This window comes from Ochotona curzoniae, unplaced genomic scaffold (genome assembly GCF_017591425.1).
Source record: "Ochotona curzoniae isolate NIBS_2020 unplaced genomic scaffold, NIBS_Ocur_1.0 scaffold_4506, whole genome shotgun sequence".
Taxonomy (NCBI): Eukaryota; Metazoa; Chordata; class Mammalia; order Lagomorpha; family Ochotonidae; genus Ochotona; species Ochotona curzoniae.
The window spans coordinates 80,888,230-80,913,630 of record NW_024467119.1 but is presented as its reverse complement, the minus strand read 5'-3'; the positions used below and the strand labels follow the sequence as shown (position 1 = coordinate 80,913,630).

Genomic DNA, 25,401 nt, shown 5'->3' with positions numbered 1-25,401 from the left:
TTGTGCCTAGTTGAGATCCCCAGCAATCAGGAGTCTGAAGTCAATGCAAACACGTAAGGGTGGTTTATTCAGGCTTGCCTGGGCTCCCAACCATCCCCTGCACAGCAAGTTGGAACTGGGCAGCCCCGAGGTTGGACAGCACAGGGTTTTTATACGCTTCAGGCCACTCCCACACAATTACTCAGTCATGATTGGTCAGTTTGAACTGTTAACTTTTTTTTTTAAAGATTTATTTATTTATTGGAAAGCCAGATACACAGAGAGGAGGAGAGACAGAGAGGAAGATCTTCCATCCGATGATTCACTTCCCAAGTGACCGCAACGGCCGATGCTATGCCGATCCAAAGCCAGGATCCAGGAACTTCTTCCGGGTCTCCCACACAGGTGCAGGGTCCCAATGCCTTGGGTCATCCTCGACTGCTTTCCCAGGCCACAAACAGGGAGCTATATGGGAAGTGGAGCTGCCAGGATTAGAACCGGCGCCCATATGGGATCCCGGCATGTTCAAGGTGAGGACTTTAGTCACTAGGCCATGCCGCCAGGCCCTTAACTGTTAACTTTTAAAAAGAGCAAGTTGACAGACTTCTATTGAAGGGTTTGAAGTGAGCAACTCTGAAGTAGTACAAACTGGAGGGCTGAGCAAGTCTTATCTGAAAAGCACACCAGGAACCTCCTTCCCGAGGAATGCTCTGTGTGACCTGCCCATATGTCATGTAAGCTGTCAAGACTGTGAACTCACACAGCCCCCCAATTAAGCAAGCAAAGCAGAAACCACAAAAGCAGAAAACAGCACAGTTAGCAAGGAGCAAAGGGCCAATGGCTGGGATCCTGACTCTGAGTTCCTCAATATGAAAAAGCAGGAAGGGGCTGGCACTGTGGTGCAGCACGTTAGGCTGCTGCCTGCAACAACCACATCCCATAAGAGCAGCTGTTTGAGTCCCAGCTGCTCTACTCCTGACCCAGCACCTGGACGGATAGCAAAAGATGGGCAAGTGCTGGGCTCCTGCCTCCTTTGTGGGAGACTTGAATGTGGTTCCAGGATCCTGGCTCAGGCGTGGCCCAGCCCTGGTCATGGCAGCCATCTGTGGCTGGAAGCTAGTGTATGGAAGATCTCTCCCCTCCCTTTTCTCTCTCTTTATCTGTAACTTTACCTTTCCATAAATAAATGACTCTTTTTACTATAGATGTAAGATAGAACAAAGTGTGTACTTGATAGAAGGGATTATAAAGAGAAAATCTCATAAAAGAGAGCATAAATATTAGAGAAAATTATTGTGGGAGAAATTTTTCAAAAATGTTGATAACTTCTAGCAAGAACGACCAATGTAAAAAAGCAAAAAGTGAATTGTCAATGCTTGAAATAAAAGTGAAGATATCACTGTAGAGTCTACATCTGTTAAAAAGATTATGCAGGAACCCGGCATAGTAACCTAGTGGCTAAGTCCTTGCCTTGGACTTGCCGGTATCCCATATGGTCACTGGTTCTAATCCTGGTGGCCTCGCTTCCCATCCAGCTCCCCGCTGCTTGTAGCCTGGGAGAGCAGTGGAGGATGGCCCAAAGCCTTGGGACTCTGCACCCCCATGGGAGGCCAGGAAGAAACTTCTGGCTCCTAGCTTTGGATTGGCTCAGTTCCAGCTGTTGCAGCCACTTGGGGAGTGAATTAGTGGTTGGAAGATATTCCTCTGCCTTTCCAATAAAAAGAAATCTTTAAAAAATACATATATAGGGCCCGGCGCAGTGGCGCAAGTGGTTAAAGGTCCTCGCCTTGCACGCCCGGGATCCCATATGGGCGCCGGTTCTAATCCCGGCAGCCCCGCTTCCCTTCGCACTCCCTGCCTGTGGCCTGGGAAGGCAGTCGAGGACGGCCCAAAGCTTTGGGACCCTGCACCCGTGTGGGAGACCCGGAAGAGGCTCCTGGCTTTGGATCGGCATGGCATCAACCATTGCGCTCACTTGGGGAGTGAATCATCGGATGGAAGATCTTCCTCTCTGTCTCTCCTCTCTGTATATCCACCTTTCCAATGAAAAAATAATAAAAAATAAATCTTTAAAAAAAAACACATATATAAAAAGATGATTCAAACCTGCATACTAAGAAATTCAATTGCATATGTGAAGTGGACAAAGAAGCAATTTACATAAAAATGATGCAAAATGGAGGCAAAGAAATAATCTCCACACTCTAAATATTCTTTAAAAATAAAATTTAAGTCATTATCCACCCCTCTTCCTCAAAACACTGGATTCAAATTATTTTATTGGCCAACTCTGTCGGATATTCAAAAAAGAACTGAGGTGTAGTTTTCACAAACTCAGAATATTACTGGGAAGAGGCTATCTTTTCCACTTCATGTTAGGAGACCCAGATAATCTTGACATCAAAAGATGACCAAATCATTATATATGAATAGATTTCCAACCAGCCTCTCATAATAAAAGAAATATCTACTACAAAATATTTTAAAATCCATTCCAGTGAAAAAGAATAATGAAATTGTAGGATTTACATTACCATCTAAGGTGGATCAGTACTTTTGGATCCATACTGAGTAATCGGAAAAAATTCATTCATCATTTGAATGCATGCAAAGTGAACAAAGCCAGCGCTTACTCGAGATTTAAAAACAGCGAAAATAACATCTGTCACCAAGCCTGAAAATAGCTTATAACAAGGACATTTACAGAATGGTGGTGGTTTACTTCCTCCTGAATGCAAAAACCGGGACGCTTTCCTCCTCAAATCGGGGAAAAAAAATGGGTCGGGTCTTCTCTCTCCTTTTGTATTAGATACTGTAATATGAAGACAGACATGAAAAACAACTGCATGAAACAAAAGGCAGAATATTGGAAAGGATGAAATAAAGTCATCCCTACTTGTGGGTGACATGATTATGTGTGTTGAAAACTCTGATGTATAATAATTTGCTAATAAACTATCTTAGCAACATTCCAGGATACAAGGATTAAAAAAAAAAGGTGCTTTTCTATGTAGTGAAATGAAGAGTAGCAAGTGAAATTTTTAAAGTTAGTTTTAAAAAATGTATTTATTTTATACAGTTCCATAGACACCCGATTTCCCTTTCTCCACTCCAAATCCCACCAACCCCCAGTCTTACCCCATGTCATTACAATAGTGTGGTCATTCACAGTCCTTAGTCTATTGTCCTGCTATCTAAGTGTGTCCTGACATTGTAGGAATGGACAATGGCAGAGAGCCCAGCATCCTCTTGTCAAGATACATTCAACAGTTTGCAGTTATTTTTTAAATAGTATAAAGGTGAGATACTTAGGATAAATATAATAACATGCATATAGGATCTCTATACTGGAAACTACAGAGCTTTACTAAGAGAAATTGAGATTGAAATATATGAGGAGAAATAAAATGTTCATGTATTAGTATATTCATATTTAAGAGTCAGTTTTCCCCAATTTCATGTAAATAAAGTTTGAAAGAGATCTATTTTTTCATGATATAGATTTATAAGCATAGGGGAGCAATAAGGCTGTGAAAAATATTTCAAAGTCATTAATCTCCAGGAAATAAAAAAATTAATCATAATCATATACGTGATAATGGGTAGAATTAAAAACTTCTTTAACAACACCAATGTTAAGTATTTGGGGTTCTCTGATATTAGGAAAAGTGTTTCATAGTTTCTTCCAAAGTCAAGTCTACAATGTACTCTAACTTTGAAATTCTGCTCCTAGGTGTTTACCCAAGGAAAATGAAAACATATGTCCACAAATAGAAGCATATATAAATATTCACAGCTGCTTCCCTTATAATAGCCCCCAACTAGAAAACACACGTATTCATGGTTTCATAAGTGCATTATGGTGCATAGAGTTAATAGGACACTATTCAATAATGTAATGGGATACATTCTTAAAACATGAAACAACATGGATGAAACTCAGAGAAACCTTATGATGAATGAAAGCAAACAAAAATCATCTGTGAAATTGAGAACTTGTAAAATTCATATATGACGTAAAACTAGAACTTTGGTTGCTTATTGGGATAAGTCATTAGTAGGAGGGGTGGGAACCTCTAGGTATTTGGAATGTTCTGTTTTACAATGATTGTGTTGGCAGTCTGCACACACTCATACACACATAGGTATATGTGTTAGCTGAAACTCATCTAATGGTACATGAAGGTCAGTTAACTCACCATAAATTTTACTGTAATGAAATGAGAGGAAAGTGAACTTCATTTCTTGGAGCTGTATGCAGTTGAAAGCTTACAAATTGAGAGCATGGCAGAGCTGAGCAGGGACAATGTGGTTATTATAGGGAAAAGGAAAACATGAGGGCTGTCAAATGCTGCAGAGAGGGCAGAATATCAGAGCATTTGAGGGCAGAGGAAAACAAGTCAAGAGTTTGGGGGGGCTTATTTTCAGTGGTGTCTGGATTCTCATTATCCTTTCACAGCACACTGAAATGAGATGTGCTGAGAACTCAGACCTGTAAGGAATACTGGGTAGCATGCCTGCATAGTTCCTACTCCCTCATTTAACTAGGGCGTGTTTGACTCCACACCCTGGCAATGGGCTGGGCCAGGGTGAATGGACAGACTGAGTGAGGAACTATACATTTCTTGTTTCCTGAATGAAAATGATCTTGGGCAGCAGGTCTGCCGGGGTCTTACACCATTAAATAGCAGGGGCTAAGTTTGAAAATCTAATCATCCTTACAGGGATATCTTACTTGTGCTTCATAAATGAAAAATCCTGGTGATGTCTTCATAGTTGCCTCTATGGAATGAAACAGCTTTCGATTTATGTGCTTGGACCCTCTCTATTCCTCGACTCCTAGAGGGGTGGCCTTAGGTTTCCCCTGTTGTTCTGCAGCAGTTTGGAGCTGTGAACATCTCTGCACAACATGCTGGGCATAGCTCTTGACTGCTCAGCCATTATGGACATGACATTGCTTTCAGATTCAGCTCTGGTGCCTTGATCCCTTTGTCCTCAACGCCCTCTGCTGGCCCTGACTTTGCAGCAGTGAGCAATGTGATTTTTGTCTCCAAAAATAAAGGTAGCAGTTCCAAACAAAATTAAACTGATGTCTAATCCTGTGTAAGCACTCAGTGAAGCTTAGGCTATTTTTCGCCATTCTCGTTTGCTTTTCTGCTGTCTTGAGTATCCTCAGCCCCTCCAGCCCCTCTGGAGTTGCGTTGGGTGGCTCTGTGGTTCAGAACAGCCACACCTCTGGCCTGGGTCATTGTCAGGGTCAGCGATCAGCCATATCTCAAATCATATGTTCTCTTTCCTTTTTCTGTTCTAAATGTAGACCACTTAAAATATGTGTTTCCATAAACTGTCTCTAACTATTAACAGATTTTTTGCTTACTACGTTTTTATATTTTGTTGGTGGTTTTTAATGTTACAATCTTGCATGCCATCTGATTTGGGGGAAGGATTAAAAGCAAAACAGGGGAAGGGGGGCAGTAAAAGCTGAATTATTTTTGAACAGTTCTGGGAATGATACCATATTTTAAAAATCAATCCAGAATGGAAAATGGAAATTGCTTTCAGGCATGACAGTCTAGCATTTACAGCTCATTTTCTGTTTCCAGTTCTCCCTGAAGACAGATAAAGTGAAATATTTCATGAAACTCCAATTCTCCTCTTGAGATGATTTTTTTTTTGAAGGCATGGAAAAAGACCTCCAGACCTGGAGGGCCCCCGAGACCTGGAGAAAGGGGGACAGGAGGGGACCCTACTCATGCCTAAGTCGGTGATGGTAGCAGAGCAGCAGGCCAGTGTCTCCATTTCCTCTGCTGGTGTTAACCAGCTGAGGTGTACAGGCCTGTAATGAGTGGTGGTGCCTCTTCAGGACAGCTTCCTGCGTTTGGGGATAATACATAAACATTTGGACACAGATCTCAGTTCTGAGTAAGAATAGAAGATTAAACATCTTCAGAGAGCAAATTGGTGGTACCTTAGTGACTGCCGCTAGCTATGAGTTTGTGGTAAAGGATGAAACCTGAGAGCTAACTGGAATGAGAATGACAAAGAGCCCCATTCATCAGGGGGGATAGCTTTATAAGGTGAGAATCTGACAGCGTTTGCTCTTCCAAAATTCCTTCAGAACATTTGGGGGCTGTTCTATTTCATGAGCATGGTATGTAAGGCACACCTCAATGCCAACCCTGACAATGATGTGTTGGGGTGTGGTACGTGAGGCTGCAAGACCGTTCTGTATGACAAGACCAAGAACCACAATTCCAATGGGTAAGGAAGACTGATGCAGTGCAAATAGCGGCCCTTAACTATTGCTGACTTTATTGTGTGTCAGGCGCATTGGGTGCTTGCTGTGCGGATTTCGTTGATGTCATTCAACATCTCTGGCAAGTGGCTCTTACTTCCATTGACACAATGAGTAAATTCAAGACCAGGGATTCAAACTCCCTTTTAGTATCCCTATTGTTCAAGGGCACTGAGAAAATGCAGCTGTGTAATGCTTCACTTAAGTAAAATCATGGTCATATAACAATATCCACTGATCACTGCACAGGGACTTTGGAGCACATAGATTTCAAAATTTCTCCTAAAAGAAAACATAAAAAGCAAACCTGTCTCAGATGGAATTTCTTCCAAATGAAAACAAAAATAAAAGCTTAACTGCTTCGACTCGTTTCTCTCCCTCCCTGTCTCATCTCAGTCCTTGGTGACTTTGTGAACACTTTCTTTCACATCGTCAACCTCCTCTCTCATCTGCCATTTTCCCTCCTTCACAACTTTGCTCTAGCTGCCCCAAAGATAAGTGAAGATTCTGAGACAATGTGCCAAATGTTCATTATTCCCCTGGGGGTGGGGAGAATGAGAGAGGAAGGAAACCTGTTTCTGAGCATCTTCTCTCGTGTCCCCTCACTTTGAGAAGCTGTTACTGTGAAATCGAGGCTTTCAGATTCACTGGAAAATGTGAACCTGTCATTGATACTGTCTCAACCCAGATGTTTCGAAGAATGGAACTTGCATTATTTTTAACATATTGTTTACCCAATACTATGTCAATTAATTCCATAATGTTGTATATTGATACTGAGGCCTTGTTGGGGCTTTTAACTGACCGGATCTTTACTCGTTAGCCCTATCTCAGACCATAGAAGGTCTCCCCAAGAGGCCACTGAACTTATCTGGACAATAAGACGCTGAACTTTATGCTAGGCATGTGTTTGCAAGCAATGAATCTCAACTGAACTTGAACTATGGTTATGCAACAAGGTGGAGGAATCCACCATGGGGGGAGGGGTATGGGAGGGGTGGGGGGAATCCCCAGCGCCTATAAAACTGTACTACATAATACAATGTAAGCAACAATAAATTAAAAAAAAAAAAAGAAAATGTGAAATGTGGTCTTCGGAAGTGGTGCTTATAAAAAAGACATCTCCTGTAAGAATCGTTCATGTTGTGGCAGGATTCAACCATGGAAGGGGTAGACCTCAGACTGGTTGACAGCATCAGGCCTGAAAGTAGGGAAAGGTTGCCCAGTGGGGAGGAAATATTGCCTTGGAAATCAGGGGGCACTTGTCATGTGCTTAGATGGTTTGTCACAGTTTGATGAAAAAGCAAATAATGTTTGGTAAAAGGCATAATATGTATAAGGGAACAGTTTTCTTTAAAAAAATATTTATTTGAAAGGTTAAGTTACAGAAATCAAGAGTTAGAGACAGATTTTTTCATCCACTGGTCACAGCCACCTGGCCACTATGATCAGGCCAAGAAGAAGGCAGAAGCCGAAACTTCATGACGGTTTCTCATACAGGTAGTGAGGGCACAAGCTCTAGGGCTATCTTCTGTTCCTATCCCAAGCACATTAGTAGCAAACTGGATTGAAAGTGGAACAGCTGAGCCTGGCAAATTGTCTAGTAGCTAAATCCTCGCCTTGCACACCTGGGATCCCATATGGATGCCAGTCTGTGTTCTGGCTCTGCTTCCCATCCAGCTCCCTGCCTGTGGCCTGGAAAGCAGTCGAGGATGGCCCAAAGCCTTGGGACCCTGCACTCCATGGGAGACCTGGAAGATGCTCCTGGCTTTGGATCAGCTCAGCTCCGGTCATTGCAGCTACTTGGGGCATGAACCAGAAAATGAAAGATCTTTCTTTATCTCCTTCTCCCTTTATATCTGCTTTTCCAATAAAAAAAAAATTAAAAAGTTGGATCAGCTGGATGACAAACTGGCACTCACATGGGATATGGGTGTCACAGGTAGCTGCTTAGCCTGTTAACTACACAATGTGAGTTCCAGAATTGCTTTTATTTTTTATCTTAACAATACGATTATTTATTTCAGTTGAGCTCATATACTAAACTGGGCCAGTTTCTGCAATACAAATGAGCTTTGTCTATCTCTCTCTCTCTCTATCTATTTATTTATTTTTATATAGTTCCATTGGCTCTGGGATTTCTTAGTGAATGTAGAATAATTTTCCTGGACCTAGGGTAAACCTATTTCAAAGTTTTGGCTTAATTTAAGAAAGCAATTAAGAATAGAAACAGAAATATAAGAAATATATATATATATATATTTATATATAAAGATGTTCTACATATATATCTTATATTTCTGTTTCTATATATAAAGATGTTTTACATATATATATACATATATATATATATATATATATATAATCTGCAGTGATTGAATCTTAACCCATATGGTAATTTTGGATAAAATAGGATTTAAAAAGCACTTAAGAATCTTGTTGCCTATGTCATATAATCCACATAGTTACAAATGGTCCTTCCTCATTTCAGCTTTTTTCCAGTGTCACTTAAAAAAAAAAGGAGCATGTTTTCCTGCTTATTCTGCTTAATAGTACAAAGTTCCTTCCTTCCTTTAGCTTGGCCTACTTGCCTCTGAGTCCCTACTGCTTCACAAATGGACAAGAGTAGAAGGGTGTAGCTCCTGTTTTTCCCTCAGGGCTGATAATTTGGCCAGGGATTCCTCTTCCTCTTCACCATCGCCTAATCTCTCTCTTGTCCCTCTTCTCGTTATCCTCCTTTTAACTTCAGTTCTTCCCAACTCCTTCACATATATTTGAAAGTTTCAGACATAATAGATAAATATGGATTATGAGTATTGGAGCGACTCAGGGATGTGAGAATTCAGCAGAATGGAGGATTAGTTCAGCTCTTGGCTTGAAGGAGTCTTGGAGAAGCCGCAGCTGCATTGGACCTTTGTGCTCAAGCAAATGAATTCCAAGGAGGATATGACCACAGTGAAGTGGAAGGGAACTTCAGGGAGCTCACCATGAAGCCATTTCTTGCAGGCCCTGGAGTGGGAATTGAGTGGAGCAGTGTGGTTGTATCCTCTGCCAGCACAGGCACAAAAATGACATACGGAAATAGGCTACAAAGACGGTTTGGGGGACCCTGAAATTTTGAGTGAAAACTGCTGACATTTGAGTTTCCATAGTCTTTCCAAGTTCTGAGCCAATTGGGAGGACTTAAGAAGCAAGAAATTGGGATTATAATATTATCATTATTGCTGCTAAAGCTGGTTAAGGAATGTCCTTTTAAACTGGTAGCCAAGTGGGCTTGCTAATGCCTTACCCCTAAGTTAGAACAGCTGAAGGAAGTGCTGCCAGTTGTTAGATTTGCCGACTACCCATGAAGCAGCACATTGGCCAAGTACAGAAAGGAATATAGAAGGCCTTTATTCAGGGAAACTCCGTTCTCACTCCTTTCTCCCTTACAGTGGAGAGACAGACGTGGAGCAAGGAGGTACAAAGGAACAGAAGGGTGAGGAAAGAAACATGCAGGGGGTTTGTAAACCTGCTTGGTCTGGAAGCTGAAGCAGGTGTTGCTTTGGTCATTATTAAGTGAGGATTGATGGGCTATGTCCATCACTGGTCTAGCAATAGTTCAATACACTTTGTCAAATAAGTTGCCTTAGGGGTGTGCCGGATTTCTGCTGTCCTTTCTGAGTTCCAGGGTGAGGTCAGAGTGACTTGCTGGGTTCAGAGCAAGCTCCACCCTCCTCCGGTAACCATGGCAGCCATCACCAGTGAGGCTCCCCTCAGCTGTGGGGACCCCTGTGATATGAAAGACAGGAAACACTTCCTCCTTGGCTTCCTCCTCACCCTGCTTTTTTCATGCACATTTATTGAGTATCTATTAGGTGCCCAAGAACTCTTGCTGAGGACAGAGTATTGAACAGGAACATAGACCTTGGGTTCTGAAGCAGAGCAGAAATCCCTAAAAATCTTCAGCTGATTATGTTAAATTTCTTCTTCCAAACTCAGGTTACCATTTAACCGCAAAAAATGACATATGTTACCTCATTCAATTTTCTAAATTACAACGTGGTAAGAAGAACTATTCCCTTGAATAACTTCTCCATTTTGAAAAACAAATGGAAGTTCATTGCAAATGTTAGTGTACTGTTCACACGCAAAAATCTATTGTTTTCTGCTCTGCTTTTCCTCTTATTTAGGAACTCTTAATTCTTCTTTGTCTTCTGCTTCTTTCTTTCACTTTCCTCCTTGTCTGATTTTCTCAACTAGGTAGATGTGAAATCCTTTCCATGAACATCTGTTTCTTCCCCTACCCTATACTCCAAGTTACGTAAGAAATGCTAGAGTGAGACAGTTGTTCCACACTGGAAAGAATTTGCTTGTTTCACTCATCATTTAGATTTGATAAACTTCTTGGATTATAAGTACAGCTTGACCAAAGAGAAGCGAATGGAGTACTCATACTGGACCACCTCACACTGAGGGAGACACCTGTGAACTCTCCTTGCTTGTGGGCTGTGGGGGAAGGCAGACCACAGGTACAATGATGGAAGGCATCCTGGGGAACATGAGGTTCCCACAAAGTGCTTCTTAATGATTTTTAAGCGAGCTCTTTTAGATGGTTTTCAGAGAAAAAGGAATCTTTAGTGCAGTATTATAGAAAAGTGTACCTGCCTGAGCCCCACAGTAGCACACTCCTACATGTGCGTGTAATGTTGGTAGAAACACCAGATCCTCAAAGTGCAATGCAGTTCAGTGGGTGTGAATGACCTTTACATTTAAATACATTTTCATTTTCATTTTATTTGAAGTTAATTACTGAAATAACACGTTATACTCATGCTCATGTATCTTTCATAACACCCTTAATAATACAAACGGCTTATGTATTTGTTTTCACTGCTTTGGATGTTCAGCATTGCACTTAGAGCATTATATGCTTGACCAGAATGTCTCATTTAAAACTCAAAATAGCTTCAAGATGTAGAGTAGCAAAGACTACTGATTGCCTGTCCAGTCATCTGCCTGTTTCTCATAGCCCTAGAGTTGCCACTTGTTTTACCTTTCTCTAGATGAACATATTTGCACAAGCTCCTGCTCAGTGCAGTTGGCCTGCAGAATACTGAGCAGTTCAATACACTTTGTCAAATAATAGGCTATGTCTGGGCAAGCTTTGGAATTCTATATCTTGGGGGAAAAGCCAGTAGGAATTTCTGAGAAGAGGTTTCATTCTCTACAACGGGGATTCAAGGAAACCTGTTCTCTGTTCTCTCCCTGGGTGCTGTCATTGACAAAAACAAGCCAGTCCTCAATGTATCAGGCACGGTCAGGGAGCTGGAGGAGAGGATAAATCACCAAGAAATGTGAAGGGGTGATTGAGCTGCTTAACTAACCAGCCTGGGACTTCCTACCCCTCTCAGCTCTTTGCCCACTCAGACTAATTGACAACATGGATATTAAAAGCCCCTATTGGTTAAAATATTCAGATGGGTTTCAGTTGTGTTCTTCCATTTTAATTGAATCACAGAGAAGTTAAGTTACTGACCAAGATCTTGGAGCTGGTGAGAAGGAAAATCTGAGTTGGAGGAATCCTGAATCCTGGAGGGAGCCTGGTGTTGCACCAGTGGCTGTCACTCAGTGGGACTGACATTGTAGTTTTTTTGTGAGAAGAAAAAGTCCTGATGAAAGTGCATCCATTTCCAGAACAAAAGTTGTTGATTGTTCTTCCTGAAGTAAGATGCTGGTGTTCCTCAGGTCATTCTGGCTCTGCTTCCCTTGTGTTGTAACCTCTGTGAATCAGCAGGAGAGAAATGTGAATGCTCCCTCTTTTGTTGTTGTTGTCTTTCAGCACCCATTTATCTGTGATTACAGATGTGAGGGAAAATCAATTCAGTGGATGAGAATTATTTTGCTTTTTGCCTAACTACGTGGTGAAGATTCTTAAAAGTCTTGGCTGTGCGTGTGTCTGCAGCCAAGAAATAATGCTTGATGTGTAGCGCAAGTACTCACATGCATAAATATCGTTATAGTCATTTGTCTGTCATGTAATGGCGTGTAAGTCAATATGACACAGCATATGCAACTGCAGTCCTATAAAATTATGAAGCTCAGAGTTTCTTTTACCACGTGACATCTTAGCCATACCTCTCCTGTTTACCTTTTGTGTTGATTGCCTTAGGGGAGACCACAGTAAGTGACTGGCTCATACCAGCTTGATTTGTATAGGTGCACTGTTAGGTTTGTACAATGGCTTGATCAAATGATGATGCACTTCCAGAATGCACTAACATCATGAAGCATTTCAAGACTATTTTTCTGTAAATACATTTTATTTTCATTTTTCCAGAAATTGTTTTCTCAATTTAAATTTTGAGTAGCAGAAAGAGAGCACTCTTGCCACTGGGTTACTCCCCAAATTGCCCACAGTGACAGGAGCTGAACCGCACCACATCCAAAAGTTGGGAACTCAGTCTAAGTCCCAACATGGGTGGTAGAAAGACAATCCTACTGCCTGCCTAGAGCTTGAACATGGTATTGAACTTGGAAAGTCTGGTGTATTGGATGTGAACATCCTCACTGGTGATTTAGCACTAGACCAAATGCCTACCCCAAAGTATGACTGTTGAATGAACACCAGTATACAGAATACAGACAAGGCCACCTAAAGTATCGTGCTTTGTCTTTGAGACACCATAATTCTGGTAGTCCCTGTAAATATTGTTGTGGCTGGTATGTGGTGCTTCTTGGATTTTGGAGTTGTGGAGAAAATCCTACTAAAATCAGTGTGAAATTATAGAAGAGTGGCCTTGGTGGAATATTTCTACAAAACTGGAGAGTTATGTAAGCATATGATATAATATAAAAAACCAATGTAAGTCACCTTGGCAGGAAAATACTGCCTTTTAGCTTAAAACACAGATATTAGTCATAATCTTTTAGGTTAACACTTAAGGCAATGGGATTAGGAAGGCATTGGAACACACTCCCATGGGATAAACAAGTAAGGAAACTATTATATGAAGAGACTGGTTTTACATAAGCATTCACTGTGCTTTGGTCCCATAAACTGTTCATGGCTTAATATATGCATGGGCTCGTTATTTTTCCCAAACAACAGGTTTCATGTCCAATTACTGACTTGCATTGAGTTGAGCAGCTACAGACCTGGGTTCTTAGTCAACAGATAAAGCTATAACTTGAAGGGGTGAGTTTAATTTATTTAGCCTATCATGATCTGCTAGTCTCTTTTGGCTTAAAAACATCCCTAGAGGAGAATCAAGATGGCGGAATAGGGTAAGGACACGTATAAATGGACGGAGAAATATTAACCAGCATGAAGCAAAGAGGGCACATTCCGGAAATAGGAGAGGACAGCACAAGCAGAGAGGTACACCTGGAGACTGACAGACACAGGAAAGCAGCAGACACAACAGTGTGGTGTTGCAGTGACTAACACTCCACCAGCATTCAACTAACAGTGATCTGAACTCCACCTGCAGCAGGAAACTCCATGAGCAACAAATTGGGAAGGGACTTTCTCTGGGAGCTTGGGAGGTGAACCCAGACAAAGAACTACTCATCCTGCTGGTCTGTTTGATTTGACCAGGAGCAGAGACAGAGCAGCAGATCCCAGACAGGGTAGATGTCACAGGCCTGTCTGCCTGCCTAGAGTTGAATTAGGTGCCACTTTGTTTAAGGAGGCAAAGGCAAAGGAAAAGACTGAGCATACGCTGAGCTGGGAGTGAACTCGTTTCTGGCTCAGTGAACAGCAGCAATGCGGCATCCTTGAGGTTCCACCCAAGACAGGTCTGGGTAGCCCTCAGACCTGAGAGCCAGCAGATCAAGAACTCTAGTAGTGGCACATTAGGTGTCATTTCTCACAGTGTGGCAAAGAATTTAAGACTGCAGGGACAACAGTGAATTGTGCATGTGCTGAGCTCACGAGAACTCACTGAGCTCAGTGGATTGCATTGGTCCCACAGGAAAATAGTACTCACTATTGCATCATATGGGTAAAAATAGGTCCATGTGGCACCAGACATAACAGCCAACAGGTTCCGACAAGATCATCACCAAAACTAATCTATCTATATAGGACACTTGGTGTCTCCCTAATCCTGGGACCTGCTCCAACTTGAAGTTGGAGAAAGACTGTACAGAACACGGTGCAGCTTCAGCATGGTATCACAGGAAGTGGAGACTGGTGAGCCAGGAGCTGGGGCTACAGAGACCATGGTGGAAATCTAACATAAGAACCCAGACCTGGAACTTGCATGAGGGAGTGGCACAAGTGATTACAAACAAAGAGCCATGTACCAACTGCAATAAGTAAAATTGAATTGTAGACCTGTGTGTGACACAGCTTAGAAAAATGCCCCAAAGAGAATCTGTTAACCAGAAGTACAGTGACCAAGAGCAAAAGGAGAGACAGAGGCACAATGAATATTCCTGAAGACTCCCCTGCAAAAGAACAAAGTTCTTTGCCAACCTAAGAGTTCACTGAGGAAGACATCGAGAAAATGGGAGATACAAAATTCAAAACTCTTATTAAAAAACTTTTTATCAACAATGAGAAGTATGTAAAATAGGCATTCAAAGAATTCAAGGAATATGTCACACTGGAAGTAAATCAAATCAAAGTTGAAGTAGCAGAAATGAAGCATACAGTGGAGCAAGTTGAAAGTACCATGGAGAGTCTCCAAAACAGAATGAAGCAAGCAGAAGAAAGAATCTCAGGATTGGAAGATATTTCCTGTCACCAGCAGGAAGCATACAAAAAGCTGGAAGCAGAGCTGGATCAGGCTTAAAAAAGTATTCAAGAATTGAAAGACATTATGAAAAAAACAAATATAAGAGTTATGGGAGTCCCAGAAGGTGCAGAAAGAGAAGCTGGATTTACAAATATATTTAATCAAATAATAAGGGAAAATTTCCCGAATCATAAGAGAAAGAATTGGAAAACAATATCCAGGAGGGGTACGGAATTCCTAACAGGCTTGAACAAAAGCAATCTTCACCACAATACATGCTAATCAAGCTCTCATCAATTGAACATAAGGAAAAGATTCTTAAATGTGCCTTTGAAAAAAAACAACTGACATATAAAGGAATATCAATGAAGTTCACAGGAGACCTCTCACTGGAAAGTCTATAGGTCAGAAGAGAATGGAGTGACATATTTCAGATTCTAAAAGAAAAAATTGTCAGCCTAAGATAACACCCAGTAAAGCTTTCCTTTGTCTTTGCAAATGAAATAAAATTTTTCCACAGTAGATAAAAGTTCAAAGAATGTGTCTCTTCCAAACCTGCCCTACAAAGGATACTAAAGATGTTCTTTTGATAGAGTAGATGAATAGCACTCACCAAAACCAAAGGCTGAGATGTGAAGAACATCACAGTAAAATGACAACAGAAGACTAAATCAATGAATATCCCATTCCTAAAATGACAGGACCAAATTTCCACCCATCCATATTAACCCTGAATGTAAAGGGCTTAATCTCAACCATGAAATGTTATAGACTAGTAGAGTAGGTTAAAAAACAAAACATATCTATTTGTTGCCTACAGGAGACACATTTCAGCAACAAAGATCAGTGGAAACTGTATCTCGTGGATTTTGATTTTTTTTGTTAGTTTCAGCTCTTCAAAACACTTTCTTCTGATTAAATTCTTCATTGACTCATAGATCATACAGTAGCATCATTTTCTTCATGAAGGTTCTTGATTTTCCTTTACATTTCTTCAGTGACAAATCAATGACTCAGTAGCATGTTATTTTATTTCATGGCATGGTAAATTTCTATTTTTCTTCCTATTGTTGATTTTGTTTTGTGGCTTTTCATTTAAGGGGATGTACAATAACTGTGAAATGGAGACTAACATATCCAGATTTGAAGATACAATGTATTATGCATCTCTACTTCCAGACAGACTTCCAGTTACACTCTTTAGTATGTGATAATAGGCTGATGGACACTCTGCCATTGTCAGTGCCCACAATACTGGACATATGACTGTGTATGAAAAACTGTATTTTAGTGCTGATAAAGGGGAACTCGGTAGGGTGGGGGAGCCAAAGTGGAGAAGGAATAAGGAAAATCACAGGGGTCTATGGATCTGTATCATAAAGTAATAATAATAATAACTAATAACATATTTGTTAAGTCCTTAGAACTACCTTATTTGGTCATTATTAACCCTACAGCTGTTTTGTTTATCACATCCAATTCTACTGGCTCCCTTGCCCTCTCATTCCTTGCGTCTGTTTGCATGTGCTTCTCAAGTAAATGAATATATATTTTTTTCACATGGGAAAAGGAAAATGCCATGAAATCTTACGATGTCACTAAAAAAAATGCAGAACATGGAACTATATTTTACAAGATTTTGCACATTTTTTAATGCTAGTGCCAAGTCACTGTAGTGGTAAGGTTCATGAATTTCTCGAGTTAGGATACCTCACTCCCCAAGAGAACTTTCATTGGCTTTTCCTTACACTAAAGCCTAAATGAATGGATTCCTGTAAGACTTTATTTTTTTATATTATTTTTTATTGATTACATTGCATTATGTGACATTGTCCCATAGGCTCTGCGATTCCCCCAACCCTGTAAAACTTTATATAAAGGAAGCACTAAAACATAGCCTTAATTCCCTAAATGCTGTGTTTATAGTCAAGACATTACAATAAAGATATTTGGAGTTTTGTATAAGCAATGGTATTTGAGGGATACCAGATGAGACAGTGCCGTCCTGGCTCTCACCATTGAATCTGTGTATGCTGCCATCTCATTTCTCCACTTCAGCCAGCTTTTTATGAAAAGGCCCATTTTCCCAACCTAACATTTGTGATATAATTCTTGGGCAGGTGTGAAAACTGCGGGTAAGATCCATTAAGTCAGAATCCATACTGGAACTTACATTCCTTAAGTTTGTACTGTGGACTTACTCCTTCTGCCTTCTTACTGGTTTCATTACAACCTTTCAAATCCAGAGCCCTCACTGAGCTTAGAATGTATCTGTCATGTTTGTATCTGGGGAGTGCACCCTTCTTCTGAAACTGAAGAGAATTCTATAGATTTAGGATGTTTCTGTTCTAGCAAATACATAAAGGAGAGCTACAACTAAAAGATAAAAATGTAATGATTCCTATTTATGATATTGAATCCCCAAAAAGGATATGTTTTAGACATGAATCCTCTGGGGAAGAAATCCAACAAACAGCTCCCCTCTCTGGACCTCACAGGGATTGCAGGTAACTTTTGCAGGTGAGGTGGGATGTCGCCCCGCCCCCCCCACCCCAGTCACATGGAATAAAACAAAGCAGGCTTATTACAAAATGTTGTTTATAACCAATCTATCATTTAATGAGTGAGCATTCCTTGTGATTGCTTCCCAAGGGAGAACACCTGTTAGTGGCTTGGGGGCTATGATTCAGATTTTAATTTTCTATGAAAATAGCATTGTGTAACTGCAAAGTGAGCTTCTATCTTCAGTTAGGATGTTGGTCAAAATGAAATGAATTTTGTTTCTCAGCAGCTCAGGTGGGACTACAGGTCCCATCCACTGCATCTCGGACCCTATGAGTAGAGCTTATTTGGTTTCTTCTTTGTCTAGGGAACCTCTAACCTGTCTTATCACCTTTTGCTCTGGCTCCTTGCAATGCAATCACCAGTGTGTGTGGTTTCAAACAGGGTGGTGAGGAGTCAGGTGAGAGGTCAGCCAAGTGCCTGTTTGGCCTGCTCTGAGTCCCCGACTTCTCCTCCGATTACAGATGACTGCTGTCTTAAAGAATCAGTCCTTTGTCATTGTCCTTTTTTATTTTTTTTTTAACCCTTTTCTTCTTCAGCATGTTTGGCAAACCTGACATCAACAGTTTTCTGGTGACATGTCTGATTTTGGTTCTAGAGTCAAAAAGGGATGATTCTAGCTCGGGAGGCGGGGGACAAATGAGGAGAGATGCCCCCCTCTGACCTTGTTATTGTAGTATACCCAGGGAATGTTCTGACACCTCTCCTAGTCTCTACATTTTAAAGTGTGAGTTTTCTGCATCCATGCAATTGGACAGCTTTTATTCTTTACATAGTTTGCTTTTCTAGGTACTATGCGTTTGAATTGCTCTTTAAAAAAAATGCACAGTATTCTACTTCACCGCCGCAAAATAAATCAACTTCATTTTAATGGACTTTTTTGAATTTCCAGATTTTTTTAATGAAAAATGAAGAAAATCTTATAATCACAGCTAGACATTTCTTGTCTTTCCAAAACTAAAATACAAAAATTATGAACAGAAAAAAAATGAATCAAAGCTGATTTATTGTTGAAGTCGTCCTGTGTTTGTATGTACGTTTATTGCCTGTTCTCATCTGACTTGAGCTCTCAGAATCATTCTATGATTTCTACAGTCTAAAACAGAGAGATACAGCTCATCTACAATCATTTTCCTAGGAATCTCCCATGAGGTTTGGAAAAAAGAAGAAGTTTTGGTTTGGACATGTTCTCTGTGAAGTGTCCACGTGGCCAGCTGAGGACAAGTCATAACATATGTGAACCTGCAGTGCAAGCCAAGTGTGTGTGCTGCTCTAAGGAAGTTCGGGCTGTCCTTAAATTGAAAGCTGAATGAGCTCACTGAGGCAGAGAATATAGAAAGAGAAAGATGTGTACCCAGAAGATCCAAAGTGCTGATGGCTGTAAACAAGAGACTTGTGTGAAAATAAACCCCAATGAGACAGCCGAGAAGTATGCCGAATGAAACAGGGTGTGCAGGTTTATAGCTCTGTGAGTATTTTAGGTTTGGGGAGGATGTATAACATATATGCACTGATACTTCGTGATTGGGAGCTGGCATTGTAGCACGAGAGTTAAGCTGATGCCCCTTGTGACTATGCCCCATATGAGTTCTGGTTCAAGTCATGAGTTATGGCTTGTGATTCAGATTCTTGCCAATGTGCCTTGGAGGTCAGCAAAAGAGGGCTCACGTGCTGGAGCTCCTCCCACGCCTGTGGGAGAGCCAGGTGGAGCTGTTGCATTCTGCCTGGCCCAGCCGTGGCTGCTGTGGGCATTTGGCGAGGGAACCAGCAGATGGAAGATCTCTCTCAATCCCTGTCACTCTAGAACATTGCCTTTCAAATGAGTATATCAGTCTTTTTAAACAACAGAAAAAAATCATGGAAAATAGAATTTCAAAGATAAGTTTACTATGGTAGAAACATTTTGATGTCCGTGCATCATTTTCTTTCTATAAAAGATTTTTAAAGGATTTTTCATGTACAGTGAAAAGTTACTTCCAGATGGGCTGTGAGAATGAGTGCCTCTTAAATGTCTTCTTTTAATTATTTTTAATGAATAGCAATTTGCATGGCAAAAATATTATTTGCTTTTTCATTTAATTGATTTCTGAATACTGTAAATATTTCTTTTGTAAAACTATTTTTCATGTCCTTTGGTTACTTTTTGTCTTGAGCAAATCAATATTTTTATTTTTAAATACTTCTTTCCACATTTGGGATGTTAACTTCTTCATGCATATTGGCTGAGAATATCCTATCTAATTTGCCTCTAAATTTTTTTGTGTATGATATTTGGACATACTGGAGTTTTGAATGTTTATATAACCATTGTTTTTCCCTTTTCCTCTGTGACTTTTATCCTTCTGTTTTAGTTTTGACATTCCTTTTTGCTTTGACTTTTCTTTCCAATGTAAGGCTCAGCATTTGATTCCTTTACATATTCTTTGGGCTTTAAATGATTTCATTATTTACATGTATCTGTGTAGAACATATTTTTATTTGAGGTTAATATCAAATTATAAAATTTGTTTTTTCTGAGTACTTCATCAATGTTTTAAACTTTTTTGTGGTCAGTAAACCCTCATTCCTCAGTGGTTTCCTTTGACAGATTGAAGTTTTGCTTTTGCCAAGTTATGTTTCAGGTATTTTGTGTGGGATTGATCTGCCTGCCAGCTCCCTTCCTGTTTTGTTTGGTGTGGAACACTTCACAGGAAAGTTGCTTCTACACCTCTTTGTGGCGCTCGTCTCTTTGCGTAAAGATTGCTTGGGCTGTCTTACTGGGCAACACAGAGGGGATGATAATTCGGTTGTACGTTAGTGATTGCTTGCTCTCATTCCTCAATTAAGGCAGTAAAAACATGTGGTAACACTTCTAGCGGGTGGAGGGGGACTTTCACTTGAAGATCGAGTATATTCAACTATCACTGACAATGCATTTCGAGAAAGTTCAACTTGTAGGGTCAGATCAGACACAGTTTGGGCCATACATCAGAGCAACTGAGTGTCGGTTCTGTCTTTTGTCCGTGCTGGCCTCTTGGTCATGTGCACTCTGAGAGGACGCGAGTCATGGCTCAAGCAGTTGAGCCCTTGTTGTTGATATGAGACCTGGGTATAAAGTTCCTGTTCTCAGCTTCAGCAAGGCACAGCCCTGGCTTTGGTGTGACTCCAGCACTGGCAGCCATGATATTTCGGAGTGAACTAGTGCAGATGGAAGATCTCTGTCTCCTTTGAATGAAATAGAATTGATGGATTTAACATTTAAAAACTTAGGGCCTGGCGGCGTGGCCTAGCAGCAAAATTCCTCGCCTTGAACGCTCCCAGGATCCCATAGGGGCGCCGGTTCTAATCCCGACAGCTCCACTTCCCATCCAGCTCCCTGCTTGTGGCCTGGGAAAGCAGGAGAGGATGGCCCAAAGCCTTGGGACCCTGCACCTGTGTGGGAGACCCGGAAGAAGTTCCTGGATCCTGGTTTCAGATTGGCATAGCATCGGACGTTGTGGTCACTTGGGGAGTGAATCATCAGGTGGAAGATCTTCCTCTCTGTCTCTCCTATTCTCTGTATATCTGACTTTCCAATAAATAAGTAAATCTTAAAAAAAAAATTTAAAAATTTAAACAGAGCAGAAAAAAAAGTTCCAAGACTGAGCTTAGTAGTCCTCCAGGGCTCAGAGGCAAGGAGGAGACCTAGATGATAGAGGGCATTGGAGTAGGGTCAACAAGGTTCAAGGGAAGGGGATGGTTGCCTCTGTGGGAAGCTCCTGAATACTCAGAAAACAAAGGCCAAGTGGATATTGTTATTGGGAAGATGCAAGTTGCTGGTGGTGTTGTGCTCACAGAATTACCTACTTGCATCCATGTGACTCCAGTGCTCCGGCTTCCCTGGGGAAGTTAGCATCCAACTTCAGCTGTAGGGTCAAAAGTTGGATGGGCCTTTCAGAAGTCAAAGGTTATTATTTCACAGTTTCTTCTTATTTCTTCATTGACATTCTATGTGACAGACCCCTTATCTCTTCAGATTACTGTGAACTCATGGTAGAAATTTTGGAATTTTAACACGAAGAAAATAAGTTCTTATAAGTCTTATCTGTAATGTCATCATTTTTCCTAGGACTTCTTTTTTTTAAAGCAGGCTCTAAGTTTTACTAAAAAAAAAAACTCACTGAGTTAAGACATAGTTCGTTAAGGATGAGGTCAAAGGCAGTGTTGAAGGTCACCCTGTGGGTTTTGTGTCGGGTCCATCTGATTTACATGCCTAAGCATGGGACCCCTTAAGGTTATCCAGCCCCTGGGAAGTAAAGCTTTCCAAATGAGGTTGACTTTGGAGTGACTAGCTGCCAAGTAGACCTGTCCCACTTGCAGAGCACCTAAGAAATGAACGCTTCAAAGGATACTGTCCCAAATGTGTCCCTTGTCTGTGATAATTCACAGGCAAGAATCCTAACCCAGATGCTACTATGAGGGAAATGATGCCAGTTTTTTTTTTTTTTTAATTCTGGAAAGCGAATCATGAAATCAGGATAACCTTAACATTGCACTGGTATTTTGTAATTTTATGAACTCTTCATCAAAGTGGGATTAGGTCAGCTATAAAGAGCTCAGTACCATGTCAGATTATGTTTTCTTTGTAAAGATTTGTTTGTTTTTATTGCAAAGTCAGATATACAGAGAGGAAAATCTTGCATCTGATGATTCACTCCCCAAGTGACCGCAACAGCTTGTGTTGCACCACTCCGAAGCCAGGAGCCAGGAACTTCTTCCAGGTCTCCCACGTGGGTGCAGGGTCCCAAGGCTTTGGGCCATCCTCTCCTGCTTTCCCAGGCCACAAGCAGGGAGCAGGATGGGAAGTGGAGCTGCTGGGACTAGAACCATCACCCATATGGGATCCGAGTGCGTTCAAGGTAAGGTCTTCGGCTGCTAGGCTACTGCGCTGGGCCCATCAGATTATGTATAAAGTTAAAGCTGCCAGATGCGTCTCCTGGAGGCAGGAGTGCAGGGGTGCTATTGAGAATGCTGTAGGATGGAGCTGAGAGGAAATCCAGGAATCAGACTCTTATTAATCTCTTCTAGATCCCAGTCCATACCATGAGAACTTGCTCTGATATAAACAGATACCTCTGGATAAAAGGTCTAGTGAATTCATTTACTAATCAGAATTTCCTCTGGAAGCTTTTAAAAGTAATTTCCATTTTCTGTTATTCAGATTGCTTAAATTTTATATGTCTTTCAATAGCTTCTAATAAATACAAGCCCTGAAGTTGCCAAATTAATTCAAGGCTTTCAAGATGCTACTCACAAATGGAATAGATGGTTAGGAGAAAGTATGCCAGTAGTAGGGGGTGTTGAGTAACACCAGGGCAGAATGCATTCTTATTTTATGATTTTGAAACTTGGAATCTGAACTGCCAGCATAAACTCATGTCAGTACTCTTATCAACAGTTTTTACTTGTGATAGTTTGCTTTGCCAGCAGTTTGCCTCTTCCAAATGGAAAAAAAATGGTCTTGAAAATGAGAGCAAAAACATTTGTTTTAATCTAACCCGAATTACTGGCTAATCCTTGTTACTAAAGGCTGAGAATGGGTTTTCGAATTTAAATCAATTATATTTGACTTCCAATCAAATCAAAGTTATTGAGGATACCGTACGTTGTAGCAGATATATTTGTTGTCTTTGGGAATTTGAGGTAACTCACTTATCAACAGCTGCAAAAATGGAATAGACCCAATATATTTGGAGCTAAGTTCTTTGCAGTGAGAACATTTTTGGATTTTCTGGTCCAGCTCTACCAGTAGGAAGAAGAAAACATCATAAATACATTAGTTTTTGTTTTGTTTGTTTGTTTTGTATAGGAAGAATACTTTTCCCAAGGACTGTGAAATGGGTGAGAGTAAGGGTAAAAGACATGTTGACAAGTATAAAGGCAATGCAAGAGGGAAAACAATTATCACCAGTTGCATGAGGCCCCCACCTCTACACTGTTGGCATTTGAGCTTTGTTGTAGAGTCTGCTTGTGCACTGCAGGGTATTTGGCATCACACCAGGTTTTAAACCTCCAAACGCCAGCAGAAATATTTTCCTGCTTGTGAAAATTTTAAAAAGTCGCTAGACATTTTGAAGTGTTTCCTTGGGAGATAAGTGTGCCCCTGGTGGAAAACTACTGAGGTGGACTTCACGGCAGTCCCTGAGGTCACATTCCAGTTAGCTGCTCAGGATCGCACAGCACAAAAGGCAGGTGGATGGAGAGCTGTGCTTGATGGACATGTTTTCGATATGTGTTTGCATTTGGGAAGTGTTGAAACAAAGACATAGCTCCTACGTGTATGTTGTATTGACTGGAAGTAGTTCTTTGTTCTTTTCAGACTAGAATTAAATCAATGTAATGGGATTGCTAATAATGTAGTTGATGAAATGGTCTTCTATTTTTCTGCCTCAGAAAAGTCTTAAGTAAATTGGGAGGACTGTCAAGAGTTTTTCTCTAAAATTAACAGTCATAGAACAGAACACTGGGTGTAACTTTCACTTTCACTAAATGTTACTGCACAGTAAAGGCTACTTGGAAAATCATGACATCTTTGGTGTCTGTCTTCATATGTTGTAGGCTAATGTCATCCTGTGGCAGAATCTGTCAGTAGTCACCATGTAACTTTCTGATCTTACACATTTGTAAGTCTCCTTTGCAGATAAGTTGGGGGTTAAGTTGAGTCCAGTGAAATGGGATGCAGAGTTAACTTTTGGACTGAGGAAATTAAAAACCAGAAGGCCCCATGCCAATATACATGCTTATAAACCAAAGAGACAGCTGTCCCTCTGTTTCAGGGTCTCTGTCATTTATTCCCTTTCTGAGACATTTATCGTTTGGGCGTCAGGCTTTCTGAATTGATCTGCTGAATTATCTTGTCTTCCTAAATGCCATCATTACATCGATTTTGCTTTTTACAATTCAGCTGAAACTCAGCCACATAGAATAGAAGGTTCAACTCAATCTGGAGAGTACAGGTGCCTACCTGTTGCTTTTCTTCATGTTAGTATTACTATGGTGAGAAAATCATATCAGCTAAATGATTATTTGGGATAATGCCCTACATATTCTAGCATATTCTACCATGAAGCCGGGTCAAAATATTTGGGGAGTGTTTACTCAATGGATAAAGGATGCAATGACAACACTTCATATTCAGGAGACAGTAAATAGACCATGACTGTTGAGAGCGTAGTCTCTGTTACCAACTTTCTAGATGTGAATCCCAGCTTTGGAACATAGGAGGTAAGGGATCTTTGATGAGTCACATTAACTCTCTGACCTTGACTTTTTGATCTGTAAATGGATTTAGTAGTTTGTGGTTGTTTACAAAACTTTAGGAGAGTATCTTTTCTGTAGGATAATTCCCATTCTCTCTCCCTCTTTCTCTCTCACTTTCTCCTTCTTTCTCACCTCTCCTCCCTTCTTCTTTCTCTTCTCCTCTCTCCATCTCTTTTCACTCTCTCCTTCACTTTATTTCCTTCTTTGGTAACCTCCTGTTGATTTACTGGCTCCCCCTAACTGGGTCATTCTGTAAATACTTGCAATGACTAGGGTTGAGCTATATCAAAGCCAGGGCCAGGAGCTCAATCGGAGCCTTCCACTTGCATGATAAACACTGAAATACTTGTTACTAGTATCTGCTATCTCTCTGATTCTACATTAGCAAGAAGTCAACCTCAGGAGCAGGGCCAGGACTCAAACCCAGGCAAACTGATATGCGATGCAGCTGTCCCAAAGGGTGCCTGAAATGCTAGACAAAATCGCCAACCTTTAAAGTACTTCTTTTATTGTAGATGTTATGTATCTGTTATCAGTTGAACTTGGAATCAGAAGAATTATAGG

The 25,401-nt window shown here is 40.8% G+C and overlaps 1 protein-coding gene across 1 annotated transcript in view; it reads left to right on the top strand.

Moving 5' to 3' along the window:
- The window catches only part of DCHS2 (dachsous cadherin-related 2), a 288,223-nt gene that overhangs the window by 122,523 nt on the left and 140,299 nt on the right, over nt 1-25,401 (top strand). The window lies entirely within an intron of this gene.